General features: G+C 40.0%; 2 protein-coding genes across 3 annotated transcripts in view; one reads left to right on the top strand and one right to left on the bottom strand.

The window, feature by feature from the left end:
* The window catches only part of LOC309811963 (uncharacterized protein), a gene marked incomplete at its 5' end in the record, with an annotated part of 234,192 nt that extends 228,900 nt beyond the window's left edge, over positions 1-5,292 (top strand). Inside the window, one exon of the mRNA XM_082635325.1 lies at positions 5,149-5,292. The remainder of the gene's footprint in view (positions 1-5,148) is intronic.
* The window catches only part of MYRFL (myelin regulatory factor like), a gene marked incomplete at its 5' end in the record, with an annotated part of 116,123 nt that overhangs the window by 26,307 nt on the left and 77,680 nt on the right, over positions 1-12,136 (bottom strand). The gene's annotated exons all lie outside the window — the stretch shown is intronic.

Raw genomic sequence — 12,136 nt, 5'->3', positions numbered from 1 at the left:
CTCTTTGTCTTGGCAACCATATTTTGGACAAGACCAAAAGTACAATCCATGAAAGCAAACAAACAAAAGTGGGACTACATCAAACCAAAACTTCTGTGTAGCAAAAGAAATAACCAACAAAATTAAAAGGCAACCTACTGAATGGGAGAAAATACTTGCAAGCCATATATCTGATAAGGGTTTAATATTCAAAATATATAAGGAACACATACAACTTAATAGCAATAAACAAACAAATATTCCAATTTAAAAATGGGCAGACCAGGACCAGATGGCTTCACAGGCGAATTCTATCAAACATTTAGAGAAGAGCTAACACCTATCCTTCTCAAACTCTTCCAAAATATAGCAGAGGGAGGAACACTCCCAAACTCATTCTACGAGGCCACCATCACCTTGATACCAAAACCAGACAAGGATGTCACAAAGAAAGAAAACTACAGGCCAATATCACTGATGAACATAGATGCAAAAATCCTCAACAAAATAGTAGCAAACAGAATCCAACAGCACATTAAAAACCCCCATGATCAAGTGGGGTTTATCCCAGGAATGCAAGGAGTTTTCAATATATGCAAATCAATCAATGTGATATACCATATTAACAAATTGAAGGATAAAAACCATATGATCATCTCAATAGATGCAGAAAAAGCTTTTGACAAAATTCAACACCCATTTATGATAGAAAACTCTCCAGAAAGTAGGCATAGAGGGAACTTACCTCAACATAATAAAGGCCATATATGACAAACCCACAGCCAACATCAATCTCAATGGTGAAAAACTGAAACCATTTCCACTAAGATCAGGAACGAGACAAAGTTGCCCACACTCATCCTATTATTCAACATAGTTTTGGAAGTTTTAGCCACAGCAATCAGAAAAGAAAAAGAAATAAAAGGAATACAAATTAGAAAAGAAGAAGTAAAACTGTCACTCTTTGCAGATGACATGATACTATACATAATGAATCCTAAAGATGCTACCAGAAAACTACTAGAGCTAATCAATGAATTTGGTAAAGTAGCAGAATACAAAATTAATGCACAGAAATCTCTGGCATTCCTGTACACTAATGATGAAAAATCTAAAAGTGAAATCAAGAAAACACTCCCATTTACCATTGCAACAAAAAGAATAAAATATCTAGGAATAAACCTACCTAAGGACACAAAAGACCTGTATGCAGAAAATTATAAGATACTGATGAAAGAAATTAAAGATGATACAAATAGATGGAGAGATATACCATATTCCTGGATTGGAAGAATCAATATTGTGAAAATGTCTCTACTACCCAAAGCAATCTACAGATTCAATGCAATCCCTATCAAACTACCACTGGCATTTTTCACAGAACTAGAACAAAAAATTTCAAAATTTGTGTGGAAAAACAAAAGACCCCGAATAGCCAAAGCAATCTTGAGAACGAAAAATGGAGCTGGAGGAATCAGGCTGCCTGACTTCAGACTATACTACAAAGCTACAGTAATCAAGACAGTGTGGTACGGGCACAAAAACAGAAAGATAGATCAATGGAACAGGATAGAAAGCCCAGAGATAAACCCACGCACATATGGTCACCTTATCTTTGATAAAGGAGGCAGGAATGTACAGTGGAGAAAGGACAGCCTCTTCAATAAGTGATGCTGGGAAAACTGGACAGGGACATGTAAAAGTAGGAGATTAGATCACTCCCTAACACCATACACAAAAATAAGCTCAAAATGGATTAAAGACCTAAATGTAAGGCCAGAAACTATCAAACTCTTAGAGGAAAACATAGGCAGAACACTCTATGACATAAATCACAGCAAGATCCTTTTGGACCCACCTCCTAGAGAAATGGAAATAAAAACAAAAATAAACAAATGGGACCTAATGGAACTTAAAAGCCTTTGCACAGCAAAGGAAACCATAAACAAGACCAAAAGACAACCCTCAGAATAGGAGAAAATATTTGCAAATGAAGCAACTGACAAAGGATTAATCTCCAAAATTTATAAGCAGCTCATGCAGCTCAATGGCAAAAAAACAAACAACCCAATCCAAAAATGGGCAGAAGACCTAAATGGACATTTCTCCAAAGAAGATATACAGACTGCCAACAAACACATGAAAGAATGCTCAACATTATTAATCATTAGAGAAATGCAAATCAAAACCACAATGAGATATCATCTCACACCAGTCAGAATGGCCATCATCAAAAAATCTAGAAACAGGGCCTCCCTGGTGGCGCAGTGGTTGAGAGTCCGCCTGCCGATGCAGGGGATACGGGTTCGTGCCCCGGTCTGGGAGGATCCCATATGCCGCGAAGCGGCTGGGCCCGTGAGCCATGGCCGCTGGGCCTGCGCATCCGGAGCCTGTGCTCCGCAACGGGGGAGGCCACAACAGTGAGAGGCCCGCATACCGCAAAAAAAAAAAAAAAAAAAAAAAATCTAGAAACAATAAATGCTGGAGAGGGTGTGGAGAAAAGGGAACACTCTTGCACTGCTGGTGGGAATTGGTACAGCCACTATGGAGAACAGTATGGAGGTTCCTTAAAAAACTACAAATAGAATTACCATATGACCCAGCAATCCCACTACTAGGCATATACCCTGAGAAAACCATAATTCAAAAAGAGACATGTACCAAAATGTTCATTGCAGCTCTATTCACAATAGCCCGGAGATGGAAACAACCTAAGTGTCCATCATCGGATGAATGGATAAAGAAGATGTGGCACATATATACAGTGGAATATTACTCAGCCATAAAAAGAAACGAGATTGAGCTATTTGTAATGAGGTGGATAGACCTAGAGTCTGTCATACAGAGTGAAGTAAGTCAGAAAGAGAAAGACAAATACCATATGCTAGCTAACACATATATATGGAATTAAAAAAAAAATGTCATGAAGAACCTAGGGGTAAAACAGGGATAAAGACACAGACCTACTTGAGAATGGACTTGAGGATATGGGGAGGGGGAAGGGTAAGCTGTGACAAAGCGAGAGAGAGGCATGGACATATATACACTACCAAACGTAAGGTAGATAGATGGTGGGGCCAGCCACATAGCACGGGGAGTTCAGCTCGGTGCTTTGTGACTGCCTGGAGGGGTGGGATGGGGGGGGTGGGAGGGAGGGAGACGCAAGAGGGAGGGGATATGGGAACAGATGTATGTGTGTAGCTGATTCACTTTGTTGTAAAGCAGAAACTAATTTAAAAAATCTCATAACTGTCAAAAAAATAAAGAATAAAAAAAATAAAAATGGGCAGAAAACCTGAATATTTTCCAAAGACATACAAATGGGCAACATGTACAAGAAAAGACACTCAACATTGCTAATCATCAGGGAAATGCAAATAAAAACCACAATGAGATATCACCTCACACCTGTTAGGATGGCTATTATCAAAAAGACAAGAGATAACAAGGATCTGGAAAAAAGGGAATCCTTCTGTTGGTGGGAATGTAAATTGGCATAGGCACCATGGCAAACAGCTTGGAAGTTATACAAAAATTAAAAATAGAACTACCATATGAATATGATCCAGCAATCCCATATCTGGGTAAATGTCCAAAGGAAATATCACTATCTCAAAGAAATATCTGCACCCCCATGCTCATTACAGCATTATTCACAATAACCAAGATATGGAAACAACCTAAGTGTCCATCAGTGGATGGATGAAGAATGTGTGTGTGTGTGTATATATATACATATGTATTATTCAGCTATGATAAAGAAGGACATTCTGCCATTTGTGACAGCATGGATGGACCTCGAAGGTGTCATACTAAGTGAAATAAGTGAGACACGGAAATATAAGTACTGTATAATATCACTTATATGTGGAAACAGAATAGATTGGTGGTTGCCAAAGGCTGGGATAGTGGGGGAAATGAGGAAATGTTGGTCAAAATGTACAAACTCGGTTTAGGATGAATAAATTCTGGGGATCTAATGTGCAGCATTGTGACTATAATTAACAATACTATATTATATACTTGAAAGTTGGTAAGAAAGTAAATCTTAAATGTTCTCACCACACACACACAAAATGTAATTATATGAGGTGATGTGTATGTCAACTAACCTTATTGTGGTACTCATTTTGCAATATATGTTTATCAAATCATCATGTTGTACACCTTAAACTTACCCTGTGCTGTATGTCAATTTTATCTCAACAAAGCTAAAAAAATGCAGCTGTATGGGAGGAGAGTTTATTTAAATAAAACAAGATTGGACATGAATTAATAACTGTGGAATCTGAGTGAAATGTATAAATGTGTTTCATTACTATTCTCTCTCATTTTGTATATGTTTGAAATTTTTCATTAAAAATGTTAAAAAAATAAATCACAAAACAAAAACAAAGCAAAAAAAAATCTCTTGACAAAAGCTGTTCTAAATTTTCTAATTCTGGTATAGATTTTCCTTTACTTCTAAATTTGTTTTATAAAAATAAGGCAAAAGTCATGAAGATAAGAATGACTTTCTATGGTTCTAAACCATGGTAAATGTCATATGACTATTTACTGTGTTTAGTAGAAAGCCTTATAATAGAATTATAACTGTAATATTTAGAGTCAGTCACATGGTCAGTCGATGTCCACCCAGCAGTCCAGCACAGGTTCCCAGCCATCATCTCTGACTCCTTCCTCCACAGGAAATCCTTGACACAGTGCTGTCAGTTCAACATCCTAAATCTCCTGAATCTACCTACTTCTCTCCATCCTCACTGGCACTACCATACCTAATAATATTTTTAATTTTTCTTGGTAACTAGCTTCCTTTTTTCCTCCTTTTAAAAAAATGTTTGCTTGGGGCTTCCCTGGTGGCGCAATGGTTGAGAGTCTGCCTGTCGATGCAGGGGACACAGGTTTGTGCCCCGGTCCAGGAAGATCCCACATGCCGCGGAGTGGCTGGGCCCGTGAGCCATGGCCACTGAGCCTGTGTGTCTGGAGCCTGTGCTCCACAACGGGAGAGGCCACAGCAGTGAGAGACCCGGGTTCCACAAAAAAAAAAAAAAAAAAAGTTTGCTTGATATAGTCATTTGTGATTTAGCTCAAACCAAAGCAGACAGTGGAGAATGATATTAATGTCCCCTCTAAACCACAGTCAGTTCTTTCTGCCATGTCTCCCCACAGGACTTTTAATGCTGCTACTGGCATATAAGCGATGGCTTCAATTGTCCAGTTATGTGTCAATAATGATGAGAAGCCAGCTCTGATTTCTGCAACTCAAATATGCCAACACCATACATCTTCCAGGTAGATTCAATGGGCAAGAAGGTAATTCATGTGTTTTCCTATCTAAGAGGAAGTAGAGGTGGAGAGGGAATTTACTACAACCTTCCTGATAGTAACGATGGCCCTGACTTTATGGATCCAGTCGGAGGTTACCAAAAAAATTAATTTCTAGGACATGTTATTGGGATTGCTTCTTATTAAAAGACTTCTGATTTCTTGCCCTCTATCATCACAGTAAAGTCAGTATAAATATGTTCAAAAACATAATCTAGAGTTTTCTGAAAATAACCTTTTCAATGCAAGTGGTAAGGTCTCCATGGGTTCATTTTAACCACGAATGTGCACCTAGATGCCTGAGGAACTTTTTCTAAGTGTCCAACTCACAGATAGAGGTTCGTATTCATTAGGACAGAGAAGGGCATAAGGCTGGGGCATTTTGAAAAGCTTCCCCATCTGATACCCACTGTTGGTTAAGAACTATTTTATAATTGAATCTAATTTAATTAATCAACTCTGTCCAGTTATTATTAACCATTTCAAATGGAATCCACTACCTCAACTAAAATGTAGCTTTATAATTGTGACGTAAAAATGATTAAACCAGCTTGCCACCAAAAATTGCTCATGAGATTGGGTTTGGGAGCAGTGGCAACTGCTTCAAATCACATGAGAATTTTCACCCACTGTTTAAAAGACTTGCTTTGGGGTGAGGGGACTTACGGACAGCGTGAGCATATTTTTTGAAAGGACACGTAGGGCAGTTTGGCAAGTATAAGTGCACAGGAAAACAACAGGGAGGTGTTTGTGAAATCAGAGACATTATTTAGCTTAGAGTGTGTCTCTGTTGAAGCCTCTCCTTTCACATAGCCCCCTCCACACGCTGTGCTCTAATCATATTGAACCTTGTGCCGGTCACAGAACATGGATCATGTATCCCTCGTCTCTGGCTGCTCCCTCTGCCTAAACCAGCTGTCATCCCTCTCCGCCCACCTCCCTTTCACTTAGTGTCATGTTTACCAGTGTTATAAACCCCTGGAGACAGGGCCGGCCTCTCGTCCACAGCGGATTCTCCAGCACAGGGCAGTAACACAGGACAGACTTGAAGATTAAATGAGTGAATATTCTTACAGTGGTGACACATGCCCTGAGGCACTCATAACCTTGCTTTCTGGTGAAATTGAAGAGAGTGGCCAAACGTCCACTTTATTTTTTTACCTGAGGTTTTTCTCAGAAAAGCAAAGTCTATATTCCAAATTCCCTTTCCACGTTAGGAAATGCAGGTGAATTAAGGAAAGAAACACTAGTGTTCAACATCCTCAGTGTGATGGGCTAGTGACTCTCTTGTAACCAGCCACATGGCCTCCACTGATGGAAACAGATGACCGTCCCTTCAGTTCCCCTTCATCCCCTAGGAAACACTTAGACTCTGTAGAAGGAAGTTTGCAAGCTCCTGGGTCCCTTGCAGGACTGACGATAAATGAGCCCCAATGCTGGGGAGCAGCCAGGCAGTGGACTTGATTTCTCCTCTCTTTGGGAACTACAGCTTGTCCTCTGTCCAAAAACACTGAGTGACGGTAACAAAGCCTGAGAGCAAAGAATGCTTTGAGAAGTTGAAATAGGCTCTTCTTTCTTTTCCAATGAGAGTCACAGACTTGAAAATCTCTCGTGGCATCTGATGTTGCATGGACTGATGTTTTTATGATAAAATCATGGGACTAAAACAGCCTGTAATTGAGTATTATGAAAGTGATTATCAAAGGGAGAAAAAGTCTTTTAGCCAATGGGTGTGCCTGGCAATTGTTTAGGCTTTGGATAAACTCAGCTTTAGATCTTTGTCCAAGAGTTTATTTGTAGACAGCTCACCAGGACTTGACATGGATTTAAAAAAAACTAGAATCCTCAAACCAGAAAAGCAGGCTGCTGAGATGGTGTAGGAGCTCAGACTTCAGCTGAACTTCCCACAGATCCCTGGAGGTGAGCTTTCCCTCCTATGCAGAGTTCTCTTGCAAAGAGGACAACTCCTGGGCTCATTTCCCTGGATGTTTTATTTTGACCTCTACCTTAAATGGGGAGAGCACAAGTTCATAAAACTGTTTCAAATTATGTGTTTTAATTGTTGCCCTTTGTTTGCTTTAGAACTCTTGCTTAATTTTTGTTATCTCAGTTTAAATGTAATTTTCTGTGGAAGGGCTTGAGTCCTTTGACCGAGGCAAGTTTCCAGTTGAACTAACACATGGCACCGTTTATTGTAATTCTTTGATTTCTTCTCTTTCTGGGTGACCAATGAGCTCCTTCTGAGGGCAGTGTCTTAGGGCCAACTCAGTACCTGGCACATGTAGCTCAATATTCAGCTAATGAACAGAATCAATAGTTCTTTATCAAACACCTATGATGTGCTAACCACTGTCTTAAGTACAGGGAGAAAACAATTAGATAAGGTAGACAGGATCTCTGCCCCCATAGAGCATGTTTCCTAGTGGGGAGATTGGCCAAGAGCAAGTAAACCAGAAGTATATGATACAGTTTTAAGTTGTAATTAGCACCAGGAAGGAAACCATTGAAATAGAAAATAATTGTTACTATCTTAAGCCATTGGTATAGATTTGGTCTATTTTATCTTTGAGAGCACTGGGAAAAAATAAAATAACAGCATCAAGTGGAAAAGTATATTCTCATCCTGAAAAAGACAGGTAACCCAATGGAAAACTGGGCCAAACAATTCATATAAGGAGAAATCTAAATAGCGAACATAAGAAAGACATGCACAACTTTGTTACTCATCAGAGAAAGACAAATTAAAACAGTAAGATACCACTTTACCCCAATTAGAAATGAAAAATTTAGAAAGTCTGATAATGTCAGGTGTTGATGAGGCTACAGAGAAGCAGTCAGCTTCATGTGCTGCTGTTATGAGTTGGAGCTGACCAACAGTCTGACAGCATCTCACAGAACTAAGGCTGTGTGTATCCCATACCCCACCTCCAGTATGCGTGCCAGAGAAAACCTCCCACAGATTCACAAGGAGGCCTGTGTGAGAACGTTCATCACTGCACAGTTGTGGTCAGCGGAGTTGGAAGAGGCCATCACTCGAGGAGGAGAACATAAGGACATATGCCAAGGAATTCCACGTATCAGACTCTGAGCAGATGTATATAATTCAAAGAAATTTAAAACAGATTCAAAAACAACACTAATAATGTTCCAGAAAGCCTGACTATCCAAGGATATATATGAAACACATTAGCGTGCCATCATTGTGAGGAGTTGGATGGAAGAGGAAATGAGAATGCAGAGAAGAAAAAATGTAATAAAGAAAAAGAGCAGTACAAAGAAGAGGGTAGTACCTCCACTCAAAGTTCCAATAATAAAGATGAAAGAGGAAAATCTACTGGAGAAAAAAAAAAAATGAAAGGGATTTCACAACTTGAGAGCTACCACTCTAGTCCAAAGTTTATTTACTTACTCTCAGTGCTCTTACTCAGTTTGAGTAGCTTGAAGGCAGTGACAGACTCTGAATATCTGAGACCGAGCTCAGTAGACTGGGAACTTCATGGATGAAGCCCAAGGGAACTAAACTATACCTACAGGGAGGAAGCAGTTCTGACCTAGTGGCCAGATTTCACAGATGAAGAAAAGTCAGCATCATCAGAAAGGGACTGAAGTATCCTTAAAGATTTTATAAGAAATTACTGAAAAATAGTCTCTTTGAAAACTTTAGCATAAGTTCAGCCATTTTAACTAAATTCCACTTTGGTAAATAAAATGTGAAATTCCAGGTACTAAATCAGTGAAGGCCTGAATAAACGGGTCTATCTATTTTCAAAGCATTGCCACCACCCTCTGACACAATATTTAAATTACAGTCTTAGATGTCTGGAACAATGATTCTTTTCCCAACATTTTATTACTAAAATTTCCAAGCATACAGAAAAGTTTTTTAAAAATTGTAGAGTAGGGCTTCCCTGGTGGCGCAGTGGTTGAGAGTCTGCCTGCCGGTGCAGGGGACGCGGGTTCGTGCCCCGGTCTGGGAGGATCCCACATGCCGCGGAGCGGCTGGGCCCGTGAGCCATGGCCGCTGAGCCTGCGCGTCCGGAGCCTGTGCTCCGCAACGGGAGAGGCCACAACGGTGAGAGGCCCGTGTACCGCAAAAAAAAAAAAAATTGTAGAGTAAATGCCCATATACCCCCCCACGTAAATTCCACAATTAGCATAGTGCTCTATTTCCTTTATCACACGTCTGTCCATCTGTCCATCCATCAACCCATCTTGTTTAAATGCATGGAAAAAAATAAATAGCAATTACTTTTTAAGAAGACATAACTACAGAAAGAAATTTCCCAAGAAAACAATAAATGGCATATTTCTCTCTAAAATTTAGAAACAAGAGAATTTTCTCCCTGTTGCCAGTGTAAGAAGTTCCTGGGAAAGAAGATGATCTACAAACAGGTGATCAATTGTTAAAATATTCAGGGTTGGTTTTAATGGCATATTAACTCTAATCCTTCAGCTTGGAGTCAAATCAATCAGTGAGTGCAACGGGGAATACTAACCTCCTGTGGGGAATATCACTGCAACTAATGAATGAATTTTATTTCCTCTCTTGATGAGAAAAGAAGGGACTTTTAAACTAACTGCTGAGTAGGACCTTTAAAAAAAACCCATTTAGATTCTGGGCTGGCTATATGAACTTAAACTAATATAATTTTTTATAACTCAGTTTTTCTATATTTAAAAATGAAAAATAGTATTTGTCACTCTATAAAAAAAATAAGTCATTTCAGAGACACCCAAAGTGGTGGTATCTTTGAGCGGCACCTGAAAAAAATTTATTAACGATTAACCATTTATCAGTTATACTATGTTGTGGACCTAAAAGTTGTGGTCCTAAGAAGATTTGCATTAAAAAAAATTCATTTATGAAAGCAACTGCTTCATTGGGGGAAAAAGTGATTAAGGTAGAATTTCAACTCACCATACTAACGTTAGTTTACTGTAGAACTATAAAGAATAAAATAATTTGTTTTGAATAGCTTTAAAGATGACCTTATAATCCCCCAGACTGGCTGAGCCAAGTTCTGGACAAACTTTTATCTGAGGCTGAAATTCATGCTCTTAAACTGGTGTGCCATATACGATCAGGGAATTTTTAATCATCAAAATCAAAGAGATTTTGGTAAGGTTCATTTTCCTCCCATCTCCTCCATCTCCTCCCAATTTCCTTATCGATCCTCTCTGCCCACTTGGCTTTTTGACACTGTGTTTGCCCCATGTTCTCCTCCTACCTTCACCCAATCCTTCAGCCTTCCCAGGGCCTCTCCTTCTCCTATAGACCATCCTGGAAGTGTTCTGCTGTCTTTAGCCCTCTTTGTTTTCTCATCCTATATGAACTCCAGCGCCTGCTGGGCCAGGCAGGTAACAGGAAGCAGAGATGTGAGGCTGCCGAAGCCCCTCTGGGGGAGTCGCTTCTCAGCACCACATCACCAGATCTGATATTTCAAGGGAACCGGAAATCCAAAATTTGTGTGAAGATCTAATTTTTAAAGGTAAGCAACACATTTGAAAATTTTTAAAACACCGTGAGGGAAAAAAGTCTGCAGGCCAGACTGGGCCACAGGCTTCCCATCTGTGACCTGCATCCATGACCTTTTCCTTATGAATTAATATCTTCACCCCTGTCTGTAGCTCCCCCTTGACCCCCAACTTCTCTCTCATGTTCCACACTCCCAGTCACCACCTCTGGATGTTTTCATCTGAATGTTCAGCTGACATCTCAAACTCGAAACTGAACCCATCTTTTCCCCTAGAAAACCACTTCTCCTTCAAACTCCCTTATGTTGATAGAACCACATCTCTTCCTTTCACTGAGATTCAAAAACTCATGCACTAACATAAAGTCTTACTGAGAACCCACGAGGTATCAGATACTGTTCTAAACAACACAGGATTGACGAGGCACATTCTCTGACCTCAAGAAGCTCACAGTCCAGTGGAGGAGATACCAAATAGAGAATGACAACACAATGTGATGGATACTCTAGAAGCTGTCTATCCAGAGGCCTAAGGCAGTATGAGGACAGGAGCAATCCAGGTATCACGGAATTCATTAATTCAATCAACCAAGATATGTTGAATTCAATTCTCCAGTACTCTAAGCCCTGGGGTTAACACCTCATATAAAGTATTGGAGGTACAGTTTTGAAAAATATAGATTTTTTTGTTCTCATACAACTACCCGGGGAGACTGGCAAAAAACAAGTAGGCAAATAAACAAGATCATTTCAGTTAGGGACAGAAGTCTCCAGGCTGCTGTGAGCAAGTTTGCAGTGTATCTCCTGCACAGAGACCCAGCTGAGGGGGAGGATGAGGGCTGCGCCAGCCAGAGGGAGCTCCTGTTTCTAATGACTGCAAAGGCACTCCACACCCTCGCAGTGGCCCTGGATCTTACAAAGTGAAATCGAGTGCTGTGGAGACTCTTTTAGACAAGGTGGTCAGGGAAGGTCTTGCTTTACAATCCAAATGATGAGATCATCTGAAGGGAGAGTCTTCATGGCAGAGAACAATCAACAGAACAGCTCGAGGCAGAAACAAACTTGGAGTGTGAGGAACAGAAGAAAGGCTGGCGGAGGAGGAGCTAGGAACAAGACTGTGCGTGTGTGTGTGCAGACACATCATATTCTGAAGGTGTCTGGGGGTTGGGGGTTATGAGTGTTAGAAAATGAGTCAGAAAGAGAAGATTCCATCCAGATTGTGGAGGGTTATAATAATAAGCCAATGAAGAGCCAAAACTGGGAAAGGGAGATTATAGGATCAGAGATTCGTTTTGTTTTGTTTTGTTTTTAAGGAAAATGATTCTACTGGTAGCTAGCAGGTCAGTTAGGAGGTTGTT

This window comes from Mesoplodon mirus (genome assembly GCF_964341445.2).
Source record: "Mesoplodon mirus genome assembly, chromosome: 11".
NCBI lineage: Eukaryota > Metazoa > Chordata > Mammalia > Artiodactyla > Ziphiidae > Mesoplodon > Mesoplodon mirus.
This window is presented reverse-complemented; position numbering and strand designations above follow the sequence as displayed.